The sequence below is a fragment of the Propithecus coquereli genome, unplaced genomic scaffold, assembly GCF_000956105.1.
Source record: "Propithecus coquereli isolate 6110/MARCELLA unplaced genomic scaffold, Pcoq_1.0 Scaffold267, whole genome shotgun sequence".
Classification (NCBI taxonomy): domain Eukaryota; kingdom Metazoa; phylum Chordata; class Mammalia; order Primates; family Indriidae; genus Propithecus; species Propithecus coquereli.
In genome coordinates this window covers 3,034,088-3,056,362 of record NW_012148252.1, presented here as the reverse complement: position 1 = coordinate 3,056,362, position 22,275 = coordinate 3,034,088, and the positions used below count along the sequence as shown (strand labels likewise).

The window sequence follows — 22,275 nt, the reverse complement described above, 5'->3', positions numbered from 1 at the left end:
AATATGAAAAAATCTGCTTGCTCAGGCCATGCATGAATTATGCACGCATGTTTGAAAACTCCCCAGGTGGTCCTGATGAGGAACTAAGAACCATTAACGTAAAAGATGATCTGGGAGGCAGTGAGAGGAGTGAGATGGCTGGGACTGGAGACAAGGGATCCAGGTAGAAGACTTGAAAAACTAGGGGTGGGTTTGTGAGAAAAGAAGAGAAATCCAGTTTAAAATAGGAGAGATTAGCAGAACTCTTACCTGCTAACTGTTGAGGGTGACTCAGGATCCATAGGCTAGAGGCTGGCTTCAGCAATCTTCCCTCTTGGCTTCCTGGTTCCATGCATTTCTCCTTCCTTTATTGGGAACATGTAATACAGATTCTGACTGGTCTTGGTAGTAGTGGAACATAGCAGTTAAGGGGCATGATACAGAGTAAAAGGACTTTCCCTGCTGCCTCACCTTGGCTAAGTCCTTAGACTCTCGAAGTCTCAATTTCCTCATCTGAAAAAACGAAACGAAGGCACAAATCTATTGAGAGGACTGAACACGAAAATACTCAAAGCACTTGTTTGAGTACCTGGCTGTGATAGTCAAGCTTGGTTAAGCTATGCTACAGTAAGAAATGATCGCCACGCAGCTGTGGTTTAAGATGCGATGTATTTCTCAATCAGGCTACGCGTCCGCGGTGGGCCAGCAGCCGGACTTGGCTCACTGTAGTTACTCAGGGCCCCGGGCTGCCCTCTGGGATACTGCTGACCCCTATGTCAAAGAGGCAGCGAACTCTGGACGGTCTGGCACTGACCACTACATGCTTGGCGCAGAAGGGGTGCGGGTGGCTCCTGCTGACAGCTCACCGGCCAAAGCCAATCATAGGGCCCCACCCACCACGAAGGAGCAGGGAAATGTAATCCTACCGTGTGCTCAGTAGATGGGAGAGCCTGAACTATTTGGTAAGCCTTTCGTATTGCTAGTTGGTTATATGACCTAAGATCTGCAATGTTAATCCTCTTCCTTCCCGCATCTCCGCCTCTGCCTTGAGTCCCGATTCCAGGGGGCTGCAGTCCAACTGCTCCGCTCACCTGATGGCAACAGAGTCCTCGCAGTGCCCTCTAGTGGCGCCTAGAGCTACTTCACAGCCCTCAGAGGGAGCTCAATTCTGAGAAGTGAACCGAATTTACCCAGCAGGCCTGAATAAACACGTTAATTGCCTGCCTTTGTAGGCCCAGTAAAAGCATGCAGGGTGCCCTTATGCCCCGAGGCTACCCTTTCAGGCGTACACTGTGGAATCTATCCTTTCTCCTTGGCAACAGTCTCCAAATTTTAAATATTTAAAAGATAGATAGATAACAAAACCCTGCATTTTTTCCCACTGTGTAGACTTGTTTTTATTGTATAAAAGTCCCCCTCTGTCTCCAATAACCTCTCCCTTCTTATAAAGCATATAGATATTCACAGAGATGAAGCCAAAACCATTGTGTAATTCCTGAAGGTTCATCTGCAAACTCAACTAGACTAATGATCCTAATTACAAGATAACGGAGAGGAGTCGCTTCCGTGATTTCCTATTCCCAGTCTCATTGTGGCTTCCTAACTGGAGTTCATGGACACCTGGCTACAACAATATTTCCACATAATTGGTTTTCTTTGTAATTCCATTTTTTGTATATTGTATATTTAAAAACATCAATCTGACAAGTGGTCCAAAACTTCACCCGTTGGCTAGAGTTACTTGGCATGTTAACGCTGTAAAATGGAATTGTATGAGGCAGCGTGAGGAAACATTTTAAATTCTGCCACAGGGCGGTGCTATTGCTCTAAAAGTAAAGAAGAGTAAGGCCAGTTGGTTGAACAAGAATACAAGTTACTACAGAGAAGCTTGGGGAACAAAGTGGTCATGTGGCCACGGAAAGTTTACAATAGTCTCAAGTGACAATTAGAAATACCTAGCTGATAAAATGCAAATCCATTAACTAAGATATCATGGTCTAGCATATGAAATGTGATTGGTAATGGTTTTACTCTTTAAGGTCATATATATATCACAAAAAAAGTTTTGAGGACCCCAACAATTCCCTAAACATTTATTCATCACAAGATTGTGGATTTTCTTCAACACACAGGTGGCTCACTGTGGTGTCACTTCTCTTGCTCATGTTGTCAGAGTTTTATTTTTCCCATTAGCTCCATTCTGGTGTTTTGTATGTACACATCGTACTTCAAATGCACCGAATTCCTGTCAGATGCAATCGTGATGAGACGCTCATGGCATGTTCAAAAGTAGAAGACGCAACTGTTGAATAGGAACTATAATTGGATGATGGAAATTGCACAAAGATCCCAAGGAACGAACATAAAACAGAGCTGGTTATACTGGCAAAGGCAACATATAGATGAAACAATTTACTTCAAAAGAATCTGAGGGAGAAGGTGGTAGTAGGGAAGTGCCTGGTGGTATAGATGAAATAAGATGACTATGTGATAATTGTTAGGGTGATAGATAAATGGGAGTTTCTTATACAATTTCAATATCTTTGTAATTTGAAATTGTTCATTAAAAAAAAGAAAATTACCATATACACCAAATCACATAATGTCAAAGGGCTGAATTTTTGGTGATCAGAGTCAGGTCTGATAGTATTTCCTATTATCTTTGTAAATTCTTATGGCTTTAAAAAAAAGGAGACTTAATTAGTTTATTAACTAATTTATTAACTTATTAACTATGATCCACTTGAAGATATTTGTTTTGAGAAATCTATTTTATGTCCACTGACAAAAGAGAAACTTCCCAAGTTGTTATAAATGTATGTCTATGGGATTTAATGTTTTTGAAAAGTTTAAATAGAAATGCTTTTTTTTTCCATGAATGCCTCCATTTCTGACCTAAACATAAGAGAAAATAATACCTTTAAATTCATCTTTCTTAGAAAAGAAAGAGGTTTTTCTCAGAAAACCCCTCATTCTCTACTTTTTGCAGGATAACTAAGGAAGACATTTCTAATTTTAGTTTTACAAGCACAAATAGGAATTACAACTTTCCATCAATACAAGAATAGTACTCTATCTTCTGGAATAAAAGAAACAATTTAATGGTAATGTGATGCATTTTTATTTAAACCAAAAGATACCTATAACCCAATTAGTAATGCAGTCATTTAAGCCATCTCCTTGGTAAGCTGATTATTTTTTCTCTCACACCCTGTCATTAAGGTCCAGCCATGAGGTTGGAGGCCAGAAGAAGGAGAATATGACTTAGAGGAAGTGGAAACCCTGAACGTTGCCTCTTATGGCCCTGGGGGATTATGGGGGAGAAGGGTGACAGATTGAGGAGAGAGAAGGGGTAAAGTTCAAGTGGCCTGGTCTCCCTGCTCTGAGCTTTGGCCAGAATGGGGATATCTATGGTGGAGAGCTTTGCCTCATTCCACAAATGGGGCTTTAGAGGGAGCTTCTACACCAACCTGGGAGCAGCCACAGTAAAGACCTCTGTGGCACAGCCTGAGTTAAGTTTTCCTGAATTGCCCTTGGTTTCTAGATGGCAAAGATGAAAAGTTCTCTGAAATAGCATGAGGAAGGTGGGCCGCCATGGAGTCTGCTGTGGTAAAAATGGCACAGTTTAGGTGGGCATCACAGGTCTGGGCTGGGTAGGGGAAAGGCAGGCTCTTAGAGGGATCTTCAGCATCAGTTGAACAAGCAATGGTCCAGAAGCCATCACAATGATTTGAGGACTTTATCTCACCTCTGTTGTCACAGAACATCCAGCTATTGCCCTTGCTCTATGACCCCAGATGGCAAAAAAGAGAGGATTCAGAGTAAGGTGGTAGAAATTTGAGAGATTAGACTAATAAGAGATTTAGCATTTACCTGCAGGGACTATTTAAATTATTCCAGTAGATTAAGTTTATTGGAGTGGCCTAACATTTAGTCATTTTCCCCCTACCTGACAAGTGGGTGCATACAAAGGGAACAAGATTAATTATATCTCAAAAAAGAAATTATTGTTCACGTTCTCTACACATCTGAGTATAATGTGAATACTTTTGAATCCATATTTATATAATTATAAATAAATACATTTTCTTTACAGAAGCTAAAGTTACCTGTAAAAAATCAGAACTGTGTGTAATGAAAAAAATTAATGAAAATCTCCTTTAGTGGTCTATTTGCAGATTATGATTAATACTGCCTCTACTTCGCAAAAGAAATTGAGATAGTTAACAATAAAATAATAATAGCTAATATTTTTACTGAATAATTCCTCTTTCTGCCAGGTATTGTTTTAAATGTTCTAAAGTATATCACTGAATCTACAAGGTAGTGCTTTGGATTATATCCGTTGGACAGATGAGGGAAATGAGCTTCAGAAGGATGGAGTAACTGGCCCATTTTCCTAACTCGAACTGAAAGAGCTGGGCTACAACCCTACTTAGCCTTCAGAGCCTGTGTTTTAAACCACTATACTATCAAAATAAAAACTTGCATTATTTTCATCATTTGGAGAAAAGCTCTATTTTAGAAAGGTTTTCTACTTCCCTGTAGTTTGCCAAAGTCAAAGTACTAGGCTTTTTACTGTACAGCAACCAGCCAGATTGCTGGGTGCTCCAAACTCAACTGCAGATTCTCTGCAAATTTCAAGAACCTCTAAGGCAATCCTGGGGTTAGGATTAAAATAGTCCTCGGGCCTCTGTTCTGCCTACAATGTTCCTGAGAAGTGTTTTCTAGGTTCAATCACAGATCAAACATTCAAAATCTGAGGTTACAAAGAAAAGGGAGGAAATTCATTCCAGAACAGATATTTTACCTGAAATTTGAATGCATGCCAGAAAATAGTCTTGTAATTTGATACTACAGCCTTATTTGTTCTGAATTCCTAAAGCTTTGGAGGCTTGAAATGCATTATGAAAAATCTTTGTTTTCATAGATACTTAGACTGCCAAAGTGCATACCTTCTGTGTTTAGTTTGAACTATGGACAGAGGAAATATCTTGTAGAATTCTGTAATTAAGACTGTCTCTCTGTATCTTCTCTATAGCACTCTGTAATCCTTGACCTTTTCCCGGTGGACTAGCTGTTCCTGCCACTCTGCCTGTACATTATTCTTCTCTCAACCAGAACTTATTTACTCCTAAATAGCTAACCCTTATCTTAATATTCTATCTGTACTCTCTACTCACTCCACCCAGACCTTCTCCCCTTCTTCTTTTCCTAGACTGCATGGTTCATTATTTCTAGTAGATTTGCTCTACTACCATGACTTCCTGTCCCCCTACATTTCCTCCTTGACAGTGTTAGCTTCTGGAAAACATGCTACAAGGCCATGTAATATTGCCACCTGTCATACTACAGCCAGAAAATAAATGGGGTTGGAAGTGAGATGGGGAGAAAAATTAGTAAATAAACGTCAACATTGCTGCAATTCTACAGAGAATCTGACTAACCACGACAGCTTGGTTCTAGAAAGCATCAGATTTCAGAAGGCTCTAATCTGAAAAATGAGAACAAAGAAATGGCTTTAAAAATACAAGTCAGTAAAATAGGATATTATATAAAGGCAGGTCACACAGGGAAAAATTGTGAAAGACTTTGCAATGTCTGAGTATTTTCAATGGAAAATTAAGTCTTGTTTAGCACGTATTTTCTTGGTTATCTGATTCTATGACATTTGTGCCTTTTGTTGTCTTTGAACTATTTTATAACTATAAATTTTGACATTGATAGCAATGCAAATGATTCTTGTTCATGATGTGCAAATGAATTGTTTACTGGAAGGACAATTGATTTCCCTATCCCCATCCTCTATGGAATAAGCCTGTTACTCATATGTGCTTCATTTGTCAATTGGTTTCAGTATTCCTTATTGTCTATATATGTATGTTTCTATGGCTCTTTGGCTTCTCCCTAAAACCCGTTGTAACAACTTACTATGGTTCCTTGGTTAAGAGGTAAGTAAAATTTTTGACACGTGTTCATTGTATATTTGTACAAGAGTCATGATTCTACCTTTAAAAAATATCCTTTGACAGTCACTTAAGGACAAGAGTTGAAAAATAAATTCAGGAATATTTGAATTTTCCTAATAAGAGGGTCTTTTTTCTCAAAAGGACCTAGCGAAAATGACGGCAAAATGCAGGTCCCAGTTTGAATCTGGGAACTTCATTCCCACTTGAATTGGTGGCCGGAACCCTGGGTTAATGGAGAAATACCAGGTCCTCAAGAACCTAGACTTTGGGGAACCATGTGGGATACCTGGACTCCCCACACAGGCGTTCAGGAGGTCCACCACCTGGTGGCATTCCCCAAAACTTCTGCCCTCATATGAGGAGCAGCCACAATAATTTCTAAACCCTGCCATTTTTGCAGGTGAGATTATGCCTCTTGGATTTGGCTAGCTGCCGCTCCAAGTACAGTACAGAGTGGGGCAGCCTCCAGAGAACTAGAAGACAACCTGGGACGGAGTTGAGTCAGTGTAGAAATTCACTCACCTTTCTGAGGTCTAACCCTGGATAATAGCACTATTCTCTTCCTTTGTTCGTGGTCTTATGTTTCAGAGTTCAGAACGTTCCTAAAAGAAATTTCAGAATGAGGCAGACTGAAATAAGGAAATCTACTCTTTCCAATCTACTATGCTGGTCTCATCTAATTGACTTCTTGGTCAATTTTCATTTCTCTCTACTCCCCTCCTCCATGTTCTCCTCACTTCTTTTCAGCTGACAGACTCATCAGGCACAAACCCCTTACGCACACTTTGCTATATCCATTCTTTCACCTTTCTTCTCCGTACTCTTTGTCAGGCCGAACAATTCCATTAAGCCACCAAAAACCTCAACAATCACACTGGGAACTGCCTAAAAGGGGGGCATTCACCTCACTGAAATTCAAAGACTTAGACCTAAACTACTCTCTTCTATCTATTCTTCACTCCTACTGCTTTCTGCTTTCTGATTCTTCTGGCTAGTGACTTGTCTGCCATGTCGACTCGCACTTTGGGCTGATGCTGAATATTATCTATTTCCAGTTTATTTAGTTTTTTTTCACAATTTGTATTTCCCGACTTGCCTTGTATTTCCTTCAAACTGACTTGAATAAACACCCTCCCAATTTATCTTAGTCCTAAAATCCCTCCCCTTTATAGTCCTGCATCCAATAGTAAAGCTCCCTACCAGCTCACCCAGGGCTTCATCAGAAAGTGGTCATTTCTTTTCCACCTCAGAAGAGCCATCTAATTCAGTGTGCTTTGTACAGTAGGTACCTGAAAATGTGAATGTCAATGATGTTGATACCTCTCTAGGACAAAATATGGCTGCTAGGAGTTTCCAAATAAAAGGGTAGTGGCGGCCGGGCGCAGTGGCTCACGTCTGTAATCCCAACACTCTGGGAGGCCGAGGCGGGTGGATTGTTTGAGCTCAGGAGTTCGAAACCAGCCTGAGCAAGAGCGAGACCCCCGTCTCTACTAAAAATAGAAAGAAATTAATCGGACAACTAAAAATATATAGAAAAAATTAGCCAGGCATGGTGGCACATGCCTGTAGTCCCAGCTACTCAGGAGGCTGAGGCAGGGGGATCGCTTGAGCCCAGGAGTTTGAGGTTGCTGTGAGCTAGGCTGATGCCACGGCACTCACTCTAGCCAGGGCAACAGAGTGAGACTCTGCCTCAAAAAAAAAAAAAAAAAAAAAAAAAATTTCCTCAAACCAACTTAGAGAGCTAGCTCATAACACAAATCATAGAGTTTCAGAGTCTAAGAGAGAACTTGCCCATACAGTTGTGTGCATCCACCACTCACATGGTCATGCGGTGCTTCTGGGGGTTGCTGGAAGCTCTCCTTTGAATCCTACTTCAGACACCATCTGTTAAAAGAAAAACTTTATGCAAGATAAATTGAACAGTTTAATTGAGCGAAGAACAATCCACAAGTTGAGCAGCTCCCAGAACGAGAATAGGTTGAGAGCTACTCCAATTTTTTCTATTTTTAAATATATATATATTTTTTTACTTTTTAAACTTTCCTGTTAAAAACTAAGACACAAACACACACATTAGTCTAGGCCCACACAGGGTGAGGATCATCAATATCACTGTCTTCCACCTCCACATCTTGTCCTACTGGAAGGTCTTCAGGAGCAATGACATGCATGGAGCTGTCATCTCCTATAATCACAGTGCCTTCTTCTGGAATATCTCCTGAAAGACCTGAGGCAGTTTTTCAGTTATGAATAACTTTTTTATAAGTAGAAGGAGTATACTCTAAAATAATGATAATAGTATAGTAAATACATGAACCAGTAACAGTCATTTACTATCAAGTATTACGTACTGTACATAATTGTATGTGCTGTACATACATACAACTGGCAGGACGGAAGGTTTGTTTACACCAGCAGCACCACAAACATGTGAGTAATGTGTTGCACTACAATATAATGACAGCTACGCTGCCACTAGGCGATAGGAATTTTTCAGCTCCACCAGCACCCTCCAGCACCCTCTGGCCCAATCAAGTTGACACATAAAATTAACCATCACACTGAAGAATAATTCACATACAACAAACTAAGTCCACTTAAAGTGTACCATTCTGTGAGTTTTAACAGTTCAGTATACCTTTAAATCAGTGCCTAAATCAACTCCCAAAAGTTTTTTCATGCCTCTTTATAGTTCATCCTCCATTTTCCCCTGGCCCAGGCAAATACTGATCTGCTTTCTGTCAATATAGATTATTTTTACTTTTTAGAATTTTATATAAATGGAATCATATAGTAACTACTCTCTTGTGTCTGGCTCCTTTCACTCAATATAATGATTCTGAGATTCATCCAAGTTGCTTGGCTTAGTAGTTTGTTCTCTTATTGCTGAGTAGTATTTTATTGTAGGGATAGACCATATTTTTTTCATCCATTCACTTGTTGATAACATTTGTATTGTTTCCAGTTCTGGGCTATTATGGATAAAACAACTTTGAATATTTCTGTACAAATTTTTGTGTGAACATATGTTAATATTTCTCTCAGATAAATACTTAGAAATGGAATAGCTGAATCATGTGGTAGGTATATCTTGAACTTTTTAATATATTGCCACAGTTTTTCACAGTAATTGTCCCTTTTGCATTTGATGACCTGTATATGAGAATTGCAATTGCTCCATGTTTTCACCAGCACTTGATATTTTCAGACTTCTTAATTTTGGCCATTCTAATGGATGTGTAGTCTTATCTTATTGGGGTTTAATTTTTATAATTCATAATTTTGAACATCTTTTAATCTGTTTATTGGTATAGGGGCATTTTTATATCTTCTTTTGTTAAGTGTTAAAATATTTTGCCAATTTTTAAAACATGAAGTTGTCTTCTTATTGTTGAATTATGAATTCTTTATATATTTTAGATATAAGTACTTTGTCAGATATAGAGGTGTTATACATATACTCCCATTCTGTGGGTTGCCTTTTCTTAATGGTAACTTTTGGTGAAGTCCATGTATCATTTTTTTTTCTTTTATGGTTTATTCTTTTTGTGTCCTATCTAAGAAATATTTACCTACCCCAAAGATTGCAAAGACTTTCCCCTGTATTTTCTTCTAGGAGTTTTATAGCTACTTGTATTTTAGGGCTTGTAGGGATAATTTGTCACCTCATTTTGTTGTAAATGCTACCTAAGAGGTTTTGGTTTACTATCTGGTTTCTCTGTTTTTATGTGGATATTCAGAGAGATGAAAAAATTATTGCCACCACTATTGCTATATTTCCAGAATGCCCCCTCTAAAACTGTTATTTTTCCTATAGTAATAATTGCCTTTGTTTTCATTTGCTTGGTGTATTGTACTTTCATTAATTAGTCCCAGATTTTCACAGAGCTGCATATCTATTGTCAGCATGAGAAAACATATTGGATAGTTGGCTCCGTTTTGCTTTTGCAATTGGTCCTTTATCTTCCTGACCCAATCTGTACCTGTTTCTCTCGAGGCTTTTTGCACAGCTCTCATTCTGGGACTTCCCTTCACTGTCAATCTGGAAAATCTCTACTTTTCTTCTGTGATAGATTCCATGATTCCTGGATCCCAGGTCTTCTACTTTTGGGGTTTATTTTTGTGAGGAGACTGATGGTTGCCTGTATACCTTATATTTGTTCTTCCCTATTTCTAAGAAGAATCACAATTTATTTGCGTGTGGCAGTGTGCCCAGCCAAAATCTATATTTTCCAGCCCCCCTTATATATGGCCATGTGACACAGTTCAGGTTGATGTAATATAAGCAGAAATTTCTGGGTGAGGCTTCCCAAAAAAGCTCTTGAGAAGGTGGGAGTGGCAGTCTCAGTTGGAACGTATATCGTACCTTTTGCCCTTCCCTTTCTTCTTTCAAGGAAAGAAGATGTGAGTCTTCCTGTTGAGAGAGAACAAACAAGTCACTTGGACTGAATAATTTAGGTCCCTATAGTTTGAGATGAATTCAAAAAATAAATAAATAAAATAAGACTTGAATAATGAAAAAAAGATTTCTCATTGTAAATTGATAAATTGGCTTTCTGGTTCATACATTAGACTCTATGAACCTATTTAATTAGTGTTTACCTTGAGAGATAAACTCAATCTTGGCATATTTTAAAACCAGTTTTCTTAGATTGCAAGATTGAGGAAAAGACTGAGAAATTCTTCACTGTCTGTGAGGCTTCTTAGGAGTTAGCACTATCAGCCTCACCTGGCAAAGATCTAAACACACCAAACTTTTCTTTTGAACTTCAACAGATTATGTATTTGTACTGATAATACATGAATGCTCCACTGAAGAAGAAATGGAATCTGACTGAGAGGCAACCCACGAGGAGACATAAAAACTTCCCGCTTCACAAGCCTACCCCATACTGGCTACTGGCTTATTCAACCAATCATATTCTCTCTTGGGGAATCTGAATGTGAGACACATGGAGATGTACACAGATGCCAGGAAAAAATGTAAAAATAAAAGTCATGAGGTAGTGAAGTCATGAGTAAGTGGAAATGATGAGTAAATTGAAACAATATCAGGATACATGAGTTGTGTCATATCCTGATGACAATCCATTTCTTTGTGAAATCTGCTACATATATAGTTTCCTATTACTTATTTCCTCATCATCTTTATAATCTCTCAATATGTCACTTAAAGTAATCTGAGTGTACTTTTGTGCCTTACATCTTTAAAGAGTAATGAACACAAGTATTTCCCAAATCAGTTTCCTCATTTCTGTGCCCACTGTCCTGTTCAGGTTAAGCCTTTATTCTTATTGACATAGATAACTAGAATAATAATTCATAGTTTCCCAGCTTTCACTCTTCCACCATGCAAACTTTCTAAGACACAGATCTTATCATGTCACTGTCTGTGTCCATGACTAATGCATACAGGAGCACTGGCATGTCATACAACAGTGCATTGTGGGGGTGGCTCTAGAAGGGTTCCACTCTGTCTCTGTGCATATTCCTGGGATACTGAGAGTTGGAAAAGCCTTATCATATCCTTTGAGGAGGGAACTGAGGACCAGAAAGGCCAGAGGTCATTTCATTCACTCTTTTGGCTTCCATCACCAAGCATATGCTGGTGACTCCTGCTTCAATGTCTCCCCTCTCTCCTGACCTTAGATACATTTACCCAACCCCACATCTCCACTTGGAGGGCTTACCTGAATCTCAACATGTCTAAAGCAAAGCTCATCTGCTTTGCCTTAGTGTGAGAGTGATTTCAGTTCTCTCTTTAGAGACTGGCATCACTACTTGTTCAAGCCCCAAACTAAGAGTCCTCTTCTCCCTCTCTTCCCTCATTCTTCATAGGTAAGAAATCACCAGGTTCTCTTAATATTCCTTCTTTAATTTTTTGAATCTAAGCTCTTCTCTCTATTCCACTGATTTACTTTAATCTGATCCATCTCTCTCATGTAAGTAACTTGCAGGTCTTCCCCACCTATTCTAGGATCCTCCTCAATGCACTCTCTACACTTCATCCATCCTGGTGACTATTAAATAAATTATGATACACCCATGAAATGTAGTATCAAGTAGCCTTTAGAAAGAATAAGACAGATTTGTATGTGCCAAGTAAAAACTTTCTAGGATAATATTTTATTTAATAAAAAATGAATAGTATATTGGTATTATCTTTTCAGGCATATTTATAAAGTATATGAAATGTGTTTGCTATAGTTTGGTTTGTTTGACCTTCCCCATTTCATGTTGAAATTTGATCCCCAGTATTGGAGGTGGGGCCTAATGGGAGGTGTTTGGGTTATGAAGGCAGATCCCTCATGAATGCTTGGTGACGTCCTCTCAGTAACGAGTTCTTGCTCTATTAGTTCCCACCAGCAATGGTTGTTAAAAAGAGTCTGGAACCTCCCTTTCTTCTCTGTTGCTTCTTCTCTCACCATGTGATCTCTGCACATGCCAGCTCCCCTTCCCATTCTGCCATGAGTGGAAGCAGTCTGAAGCCTTCACCAGAAGTGTTGTTGGTGCCATGCTTCTTGTAGATTCTGCAGAACTGTGAAACAAATAAACCTCTTTTCTTTTTAAATTACCTAGCCGCAGGTATTCTTTATAGCAATACAATGGACTAAAACAGTTGTCATATGCATATGTAGATTATTTTTATTTTTCTTAGAGGGAGAACTACTCAGACTCTAGAGAGGTTGAGACAGAGGGTGTGGAGACTTTCTTTTTTAACTTTCAATTATGGAAAATTTTAAATATACACATAAGTAGGGAGAATGGATGATTCCTTTCTTCCCCATACACCAACTTCAATAATGATCAACTTATGGTTAATCTTGTTTTGTCTGTACCACCACACATTCTACTTCTACCTCCACTGTATTATTTTAAAGAAAATTTTGGACACTGTGTAATTTAATTGGTAAATACTTCAGTGTGTATCTCTAAGTCAGTGCTGTCCAACAGAAATCTCTGCAATGATGAAAATGTTCTATACATACACTGTCCAATCACTGGCCATATGTGGCTAAATGAGCACTTAAAATATGGCTGATCTGACTGAGGAACTAAAATTTTTAGGTTTCTCAAATTTTAATTGACTTAAACCTAAATTTAAACAGCCACATGTGGCTGGTGGCTGCCCTACTGAATAGCACAGCTCTTAGATATAAGGACTCTTTTTTTAAAAAACATAACTGAAATATATCACATATAAAATTAATAATATTACCTTAACATCATTAAATATTCAATTACAGTGCTCAAATTTTTGAGATATATCATAAATGTTTTTTATACTTAATTTGAATCTAAATCCACATACTTTCATAGTCCGTTGATATGTCTCATAAGTTTTTCAATCTAACAGTTCGATGAGGATGCATCAATTTTCATTTTATACCAATCTATGTAGTTTGAATTTTAAGCCATTTTAAACCATGGATATATAATTTTTAACCATTAGTATTCATATATCATCAGAGATTCTCTGGGTGGTGGAACTATATACCACTATTTGTTGGTATTAAAGAATACTTGTCTCTTTGTTTTTTAAGTACAAATCTCTTTTTTTTTATTGCCCATAATCAAAACTTTATTGACAAACTGACATCAAAATAAGAGATCACTGTTGCATACCTTACAGAATCAAATGTAATTATCTTGGTAGATTAACTAGAATTACTGAACTTATGATAAGGCTTTCTGTGAGATAACGCAAATTCGGGAAGTTGAGTAGATCATTAGTGTCACTTTCTTCTAAATGAACACCCTTCTGTGAGTCTGGCCTTTCCTCCTATAGTCTGGCACAACACTGTTGAAAAACCTACACAAAGAACCACTGTTGAAGCATGGCTGAAAACTGTGGTAATCTTGTAGCAACCTGGACATTTAACATCCATAAAATAAGCGTTTGGACTTTGAACTAGCCGTTTCTTTTCTTTTTTGTTTTTATTTCAGAATATTACAGGGGTATAAATGTTTTGGTTATCTAAATTGCTTTTGTACCATTTGTGTCAAAGTTACAAGTGTGTCCATTACCCAGATAGTGTGCATTTTACCCGTTAGGTGTGAATTTACCCATCCCCTTTTCTCCCCTCCCATCTGCTGGATTTCTTATGACTGTTATTTCCATATGCACATGTAAGTGTTGATCAATTAATTCCAGTTTATGGTGAGTACATGTGGTGTTTGTTTTTTCATTCTTGTGACACTTCTCATGAAGAATGGTCTCCAGTTCCATCCAGGTTAATACAAGAGGTATTAGTTCACCATTTTTTTATGGCAGAGTAGTACTCCATGGTATACATATACCACATTTTATTAATTCACTCATGTATTGATGGGCACTTGGGTTGTTTCCACATCTTTGAAATTGTGAATTGTGCTCCTTTATAAACATTTGAGTGCAGGTGCCTTTTTAATAGAATGTCTTTTTTTCTTTGAGTAAATACCCAGTAGTGGGATTTCTGGATCAAATGTAGTTCTACTTTTAGTTCTTTGAGGTATCTCCATATTACTTTCCATAGAGGTTGTACTAGTTTGCAGTCCCACCAGCAGTGTATGAGTGTTCCTATCTCTCCACATCCACATTGACATTTGTTGTTTTGGTACTTTTTGATAAAAGTCATTCTCACTGGAGTTAAATGATATCTCATTGTGGTTTTGATTTGCATTTCCCTGATGAGTAGAGATGTTGAGCATTTAATCATATGTTTGTTGGCCATTAATCTATCTTCTTTTGAAAAGTTTCTGTTCATGTCTTTTGCCAGTTTTTAATGGGATAGTTTGATTTTTTTCTTGCTAATTTGCTTCAACTCTAGCGGTTTCTTTTTATGTTTTTCTTTTCCTCTTCCAAAGATGATGTAGTAAATCTCTAGCCAAAGGCATCTTGATCTTTTCACAAGCCCAGCTCATCTAGACCTCTCAGATGACACTCCTGGAAAGCAGCACATGATCTGGAACTTGGCATCAACTTCCCCAAATCTTGTTGTATAATTTCTCTGCCCTAAAGGGCTCCTTCTCCTTTTTCTGCCCAAAAGGGCTCCTCCTTAAGCTTCTGAGACTTAATTTCCAAATTCTTTATTTTGTTTTCCCATCCTTAGAGATTACAGCTGTTCTCTTCAATACCCATTTCCACCATATCTTCAGTGTTCCCTGTTTGCCTTGTCAGCTCTCCAATGCCTGTTTAATAATTCTTTATATTAAACAGGTGACAGGATGTCATGTATGTTATCATCAGTAAACTTTCAGACCATCTGTCCATTTATCTGCTATCCATCTTTCTATTTATTTTTCTATTGATCTAGCCTATGTATGTTTATCAGAAATTTTCCATGTTTTGTGGAGACCACTTGACAGTCTGACTTGGTGTAAATAATTCTCTTTACAATGTGGTTCGAAATACACCTCTCCAGTGTATTTCTCTCATTGCCTACTAAAATTTCTACCATTAGGAGAATCATCATTTTGGGATAAGTTTTGCATCTCTGGTGATCCTTTTAAAATGCATACATTCTTCACAGTGTAGAGTATGGTATCGTTGATATCGTACCATAGATTAGTGGATCATACTGTTCATTCACCTGTCAGAGCTGTGACAAAAAGGAGCACAGAGCATTGCAAGTTTTCGTAACTTGACTATGAGCCCTTGTCCTTCTATATCCTCAGGACCTTCTGAGGACTTGTGGACATTACACCCTCAGGAGTATGTGTCAGCTGCATGGGGCAGTTGAGGTGGGGATGAATGAAGCAGAAGACTGGGAGTGGGACAGGAGGCGTGGCAGCCTCACAGCCAGGAGGCGGCCAAGAACAATGGTCACCTGAACAGGGGGAAGAAGCAAAGAAATTGCAGGAAAGAATGTTAAGGGTATACTTTGCTTATTTCAAAAGTCTTATCTCAGGCTGGTCCCCTGAGGCAGAAATTATGCTAAAGAGAAATTCAACTGGCAACAAACAATCTTTTCTGGGAATGAGAAATGATTTCTTGCATCATGGTATTGGCCCTCCTTTTCCTCTGCTGTCTCTTTACACGTCAGTGTGAAAATTACTCATAAGATCATGGTTACTGAGAATCCCCAACACAGGCAAACTCAAGCTGTGGACTAAACTATAGATTAAGAAATTGTGTCTCTTGTCTTATTAGGCAAGACCAATTTTCCTCAAGCAGCTGTAGGGTGGGGAACTGAGGAAGACTTACTCATTTAGGCCCCGTCATTTCTATCTCTTCCTCATTTTCGTTTACAAGGTTTTCAGCACTGACGCTTTCAGCCTTTCCCTTTCTTTTCTCCATCTCGCCAAAATTTGCCAGAGAAATGTTTATCTATTAATATATCAATATCAGTATCCAAATCTGTATTTCTTTGTTCTTTTCCCCCAGCAGAGCTGTCCTCACAGAGGCCTTCTTTGTATGCTAAGCAGCATTAGAGAAATATTAGAAAAGCCAGAGGGGAAAAGGGTCACTTAAGCTGCACAAGAATTTCATTGCTCTTAAGTTTTCTGAGAGGTTTTATGCTCTGGAAGCTGGTTTCCTGATTGTAGGCTATAAGCTGAATAGAGGGGAAAAGGAACTAATGTGAGCAAATAGAAAATTATTGAACTTCCACTTGTGTGGTCAGCAAATACATTCCTGTTCATAACATATCACTGACTGCACTACCAGAATTGAGGTGCGAGCAGTCATATGTCCTTGCTTTGTGCTCATGAGTCCCATGGATGCCAGGTAGTGTTTTCTAAAAGAAAGATAAAGAAATCTGAAGATAGAAGGACTGGATTTGAATCCTGGATCTGATGCTTATTCTAGGCGCCAGAGCAAGTTAACTACTATTTAATGCCTCTAAGCTCCAGTGTCCTCATCTGTGAAATGAGAATATCAGTCTCTACGACGTTGGGTAGCTGGAAGGGATACATGAGACAGCACCTGGAACAAAGCAAGTACTTTGTACAACTTGGTTCCTCACCCTAGCCCTTCACTTCCCCATTTATTGCCTGTGACCATGATTAGTTTGGATTTTTTTGCCTGTTGAATAGTAGAGAAATGCTTTGTGATGACAAGAATACAACAAAGAGTGGAGTATGTAAAGTTTCGGCCAGAGAAAATTTTCTGGATTATGAACACAACATGCATGAATGTCCCTCTAAACTCAATCAGGCTGGTGCCTACATATTCCAGTTTAAAATATACTTCCTGGAATAAAAGAACTAGTAAGTTTCTTTTGGATTAGAACTTCTAGGGCAGGACTTACTTGCTTTTCAATATCTGGAGAGTAACTTTGGAAAGCGTTATTTTCAAGATAGAGTGTTGCCTAGAAATGGCTATATTTTCTTTTATTGGTTATTTTAGAGTGGCCTGAAAGATGTACCTATGACTGCTAGAAGCCTGAAAGTAAAACCTTGAGTAAGAAAATTTGAAAATTTAAAGCTTTTTTTTTTTGAGACAGAGTCTTTCTCTGTTGCCTGGGCTAGAGTGCCATGGTGTTAGCCTAGCTCACAGCAACCTCAGACTCCTGGACTCAAGCAATCCTTCTTCCTCAGGCTCCCGAGTAGCTGGGACTACAGGCATACGTGCATCACCACGCCTGGCTATTTTTTTTCTATTTTTAGTTGCCTGGCTAATTTCTTTCTATTTTTTAGTAGAGATGGGTGTTGCTCCATGAATTAATATAAATATATTGGAGACAGGATATATCTCAGGAGTTTTTCAGAGCTTTGCCCTGAAGGAATATGTGAACGTGTTAGATTGCATATCGAAAACTGTTTCACCTCAGGAGGGCATCTCAGAAAGACAGTAGAGGCTGTATCCCACAAGGCACCACGTTTCTCAGACCTAAAGGTTTGTATTTGCTTTGTAAAGCAAAGCAGATCTGTTAAAAACTACAGGATGAGAGCTGATCAAAGAGTGCCTGCCTATAAGCAATTAGCCCAAAGGACAGTTCCTGCTTAAAACCTCCAGATTACCTGTCTCCATTCACAATAACCCGATAAAGAAAATATGGAGCCAATATATCTCTGTTTAACCCCTCTGTTAAGTGATAAATTTACCTTAGAACTTAGAAGTTAATCTTTGAAAGATTTTGTAGCCATTTGTTCACGTAGATAGAATTAGTTAAGTGATCTGCAGAACCCTTTTGAAAAACTGTTAACCTAAGAGGAACTACCTGCTGTTATGTAAATCTGTTACCCCTGGCAACTGATCACTGTTACCTATAAATGAACATGTAAGACTTTATTCGTGGCCTTTGAGATTGACGGAGAAAACCACGCCCCCTGAGCACCCGCTTTGCCTATAATCTTTATAAATCTATAAAACTATACCTTCATCTCTGTGTATTCTTTTATTTCCATTATTTTCCATTTTTCTATTATTTTCTTATCCCTTGCAACCCTACCAAAGGGACCCAGTTTTTTGCAGGAAGCTTGGCCATCTCCCTGCAGATGGGGTCTTGTTCTTGCTCAGGCTGGTCTCGAACTCCTGAACTCAAGCGATTCTCCCACCTCGGCCTCCCACAGTGCTAGGATTACAGGTGTGTGTGAGCCACCACACCCAGCCTTAAAACTTTCTTCAAAATCTATTTATACATACTATAACAATCAGAATTCAAACAGGAGACAGAAACCACGCAGTTACTTGAACATAGAGAATTTAACCAAGGGTTGGTAACGAGGTAACTGAAGGGGTAAATAAAGAGAACATGAAGGTATTGTAACCACAGTGGACATCCCAGGTTGCAGTCACATAACCTGAGCATGTTCAGATGAACCAAGCATGCTGGATTAGTGACCCCAGAGCTGTCTGGAATGAAAAAGTCAACAGCCTGTGGAACCTAAGTACCTGTACTGAGGAGCATGGACCGAATTAAGAAGCAAAGTCTGCTCTATTTTGTTGCAGTATGAATTTAAGAGCCAAGGACTTGGTACTGCCTCTCTGTATAACACAATCAGATCATGCCTCATTACATATTCCTATCTCCCTCATACTTACTCTCTGCTTATAAAACCTGCTCCTAGATCCTAGCTTGAGGAGACAGATTTGAGCATTGCCTTCTATCTCCTGGCCAGTCAACCTTGCAATAAAGCTTTTTCTTTTCTCAAAAGCTGGTGCTATGGTATTGGCTTCTATGTGAGTTGGGCAGTGAGCCCATTGCTTGGTGACAATTCCAGCCACCACTACGAAGGGACCAAAGCCTGCCTGGGGCACTGTGGCCTCTTGGCAGGGTGTGGAGCCCCTTTACTGACCCTGAGTGGCACCATCTAGACCAATTTGGCAAGGGGAAACCTGTGGCCTTTTGATTTCAAGATTGTTCTTCTTTAAGCACAAAAGGAGGCAAGAAAAGCCTCAGCTTTCTTTGCTACACCCCCTTTTCCAACCGGGACTGGTTTACCCCTCCTTAGGCAATCTGGTGGTCCTCCGCTCCTGGGAGGTCATCATATTGATGCCGAACTTAGTGCGGACACGCAATCAGCATAGCACACTATAGCCCAGAACTGGGCTCAAACGATCCTCCCGCTTCAGCCTCCCAAGTAGCCAAGACTACAGACATGCTCCACCGCGTCCGGCTACACCCCTTTTAATAAAAGGATTTGTTCTGCAACATTTGGATTCAGTCAAAGGCTGCACTTAAGGACCTAGAAGTCCACATGTGGGCTTAAGGCCACAGGTTCCCCACCCCTGGGGGAGGAGGTCTCTGCTTCTCCACTGCAGTGTTCCTGGCTCTTTTGAGGAAAGAAACTGCTTCTGGATCAGATGTCTTTAGGGCTGAGTACCTTGTTAATTACACAGCCATACCTTACATTGTTCTTGGTCTCTTCAAAAGGATTGCTGGTTAGACTTCTACCCTCAGGGGATCCTGGTCAGGTTAGAGTCCTGAGTTGGGTTTGGGTTAGAGTCCCAAAGAATAAGGACAATACTAAAAAAGCCATAACTGCTGAGGTACTCAGTTTGGTTTGGTTCTGGTTTCTGTTTGTCTGTGTGTTTGTGTCTTTGGTCTGTGTAACAAAATTGGGCTCAACAGAGGTTATAAACCCTGATCGTCATAGCAACAGCCTAATTAGAGAATTATTTAAATGAGAATTATTTAAATTATCCTTGGACTCCAAAGATAAGAGACATTGTTTTTTCCAGCCCTTTAAGGTGTTGCTAGGTGGCTAGGAGCCCATCAGAGGAGTCGAGGTTTTGTTACCTATGATATAAAGCAGTCTTGTAGGAAATACCACCAGAAAATCATACCCCATTCTCAGGTTAGAGGGAACTTCAACAGCTCATCCAGAAGGTGCATATAAGGAGCCCGGTCACCCCAGCATCTGGAGCAACCCAGTACTACCCAGTGTTTGGGACCCTCTGAGGCACCTTAAGAAGTGATATCTGATTCACTGGTGATTCTCTGGGAAGGGATCCTCAAAACGTCACACCACAGACCCAAAACACCTCCCTAGTGCAGGTCTTGCTCCAGCCATCTCAGATAAGCCTCCATGCAAAATGGCGAACCTTAATAGTATTACCTAACTCTGGAACTGGGCAATGTTTAGCTATGAGCTGATAAAAAAGAAGAAAATGATTTTGGGGGGAACACTGTATGGCCTCAATGTTTGTTGAGATCAGAGGAAAAATGGCCCCGAAATGAGTCTCTAAACTATAAAACTATTTGCAGTTAGATCTGTTCTGTAAGAAAGAGGAAAATGGGATGAGATCCCCTATGTACAATCTTTTATGTCTTTATATCAGAGTAAGAATTTACAAAAGGGATGCAAGATTATGGTTCAAAGGGAGGAGACACAGAAAAAAAACTGTCCTTCCAGAATCCAAATCAGATCATGATCTTATCTTTTCTCATTTGCAATCTCCTACAGCGTCTCCATCATATGCTGGGGCACCACTGAAAATGATGAGGAAGGGCAAAATATTCCCCACCTCTGGCCCAAAGTGACTGGCTCAGCTTTGTACTCTCCTTTACTACTGGTCAGGAAGGAACCATCTCCCCTCCACACAGATGTCAGGGTACCTGATTCAGCCTAGGGAACATGGCCCTTCAGGCAGGGCAATTCTCACTGAGACAAGTTTCTACAGGCTTCAGATTCTTATGTGTGCATTTCCCCTTTTCAACTTCAGTTATATATAATTTGAAATATAACATGCCTGCCTATAGGGATGATCCCCCAAAGATGGAAAGTTTATTTACATCCATCTTTGCTACTACAACTCCATCTGGGCTGACAGTCAGACTCTCACGAACACCCTTCTCACTCCAGAGGAACATAGGATGGTACTGGAAAGGCTCGTCAGGAAACTGAGAGGCTACATGAGTTACAACCTAATAATCTAGTCAGGACTCCAGCAGCACAGACCATAACGGGGACTGAGCCAGGCTGGGAACCCAATGATCCCAGAGACCGGGCAAAATTAAATCATTACAAGGAATGTTTAATAACTGGAATGCAGAAGGGGGGGGGTCCCAAAACTGAAAAGTCTAAATAAAATTCAAGAAGTATAACAGGCCAGGCATGGTGGCCCACACCTGTAATCCCAGCACTTTGGGAGGCTGAGGTGGGAGGATCACTTAATTAAAGCCAGGAGTTTGAGACCAGCCTGAGGAGCATAGTGAGATCCCATCTCTACAAAAAATCAAAAAATCAGCCAGGTATGGTAATACATGCCTCTAGTACCTAGTACCATGCTACTTAGGAGGCTGAGGCAGGAGGATCACTTGAGCTCAGCACAAGAGTTTAAGGCTGCAGTGAGATATGATGACACCACTGTACTCTGTCCCAGGTGACAGAGCAAGACCCTATCTGAAAAAAAAAAAAAAAAAAAAGAAGTACAACAGAGGCCAAAAGAAAATCCCTCTGCCTTTCTTGAGGAGGTCTTTGAAGCCTATAGGCAATATACTGACATTGACTCTGAAGCTGTTGGCCACTTGTATGTCTTCTTTTGAAACATGTCTATTCAGAACTTTTGCCCATTTTTAAATTGGATTATTTGACATTTTCCTATTGAGTTGTTCGAATTCCTTATCTATTCTGGTTACTAACTCTTGTCAAATGGAGAGGTTGCAAATATTTTTTTCCCATTCTGTGGGTTATCTTTTCACTTTGTTGATTGTTTTCTTTCCTGTGCATCAGCTTTTTACCTTGATGTAGTCCATTTGTCTATTTTTGCATTTGTGCTTTTGAGATCTTACCCAAAAAACCTTTGCCCAAGACAGTGGAATTAAAGGCATACGAATGGGAACAGAAGAGATCAAACTCTCACTATTGCTGAGGACATGATATTATATCTAGAAAACCCCATGGATTCAACCAAGAGGCTCCTGGAATTGATAAATGAATTCAGTAAAGTCTCAGGATA

At 39.5% G+C, this 22,275-nt stretch overlaps 1 pseudogene; it reads right to left on the bottom strand.

The window, feature by feature from the left end:
- Nucleotides 1-13,512: 13,512 nt before the first annotated feature.
- Nucleotides 13,513-14,825, bottom strand: LOC105812841 (annotated as a pseudogene).
- Nucleotides 14,826-22,275: the final 7,450 nt, after the last annotated feature.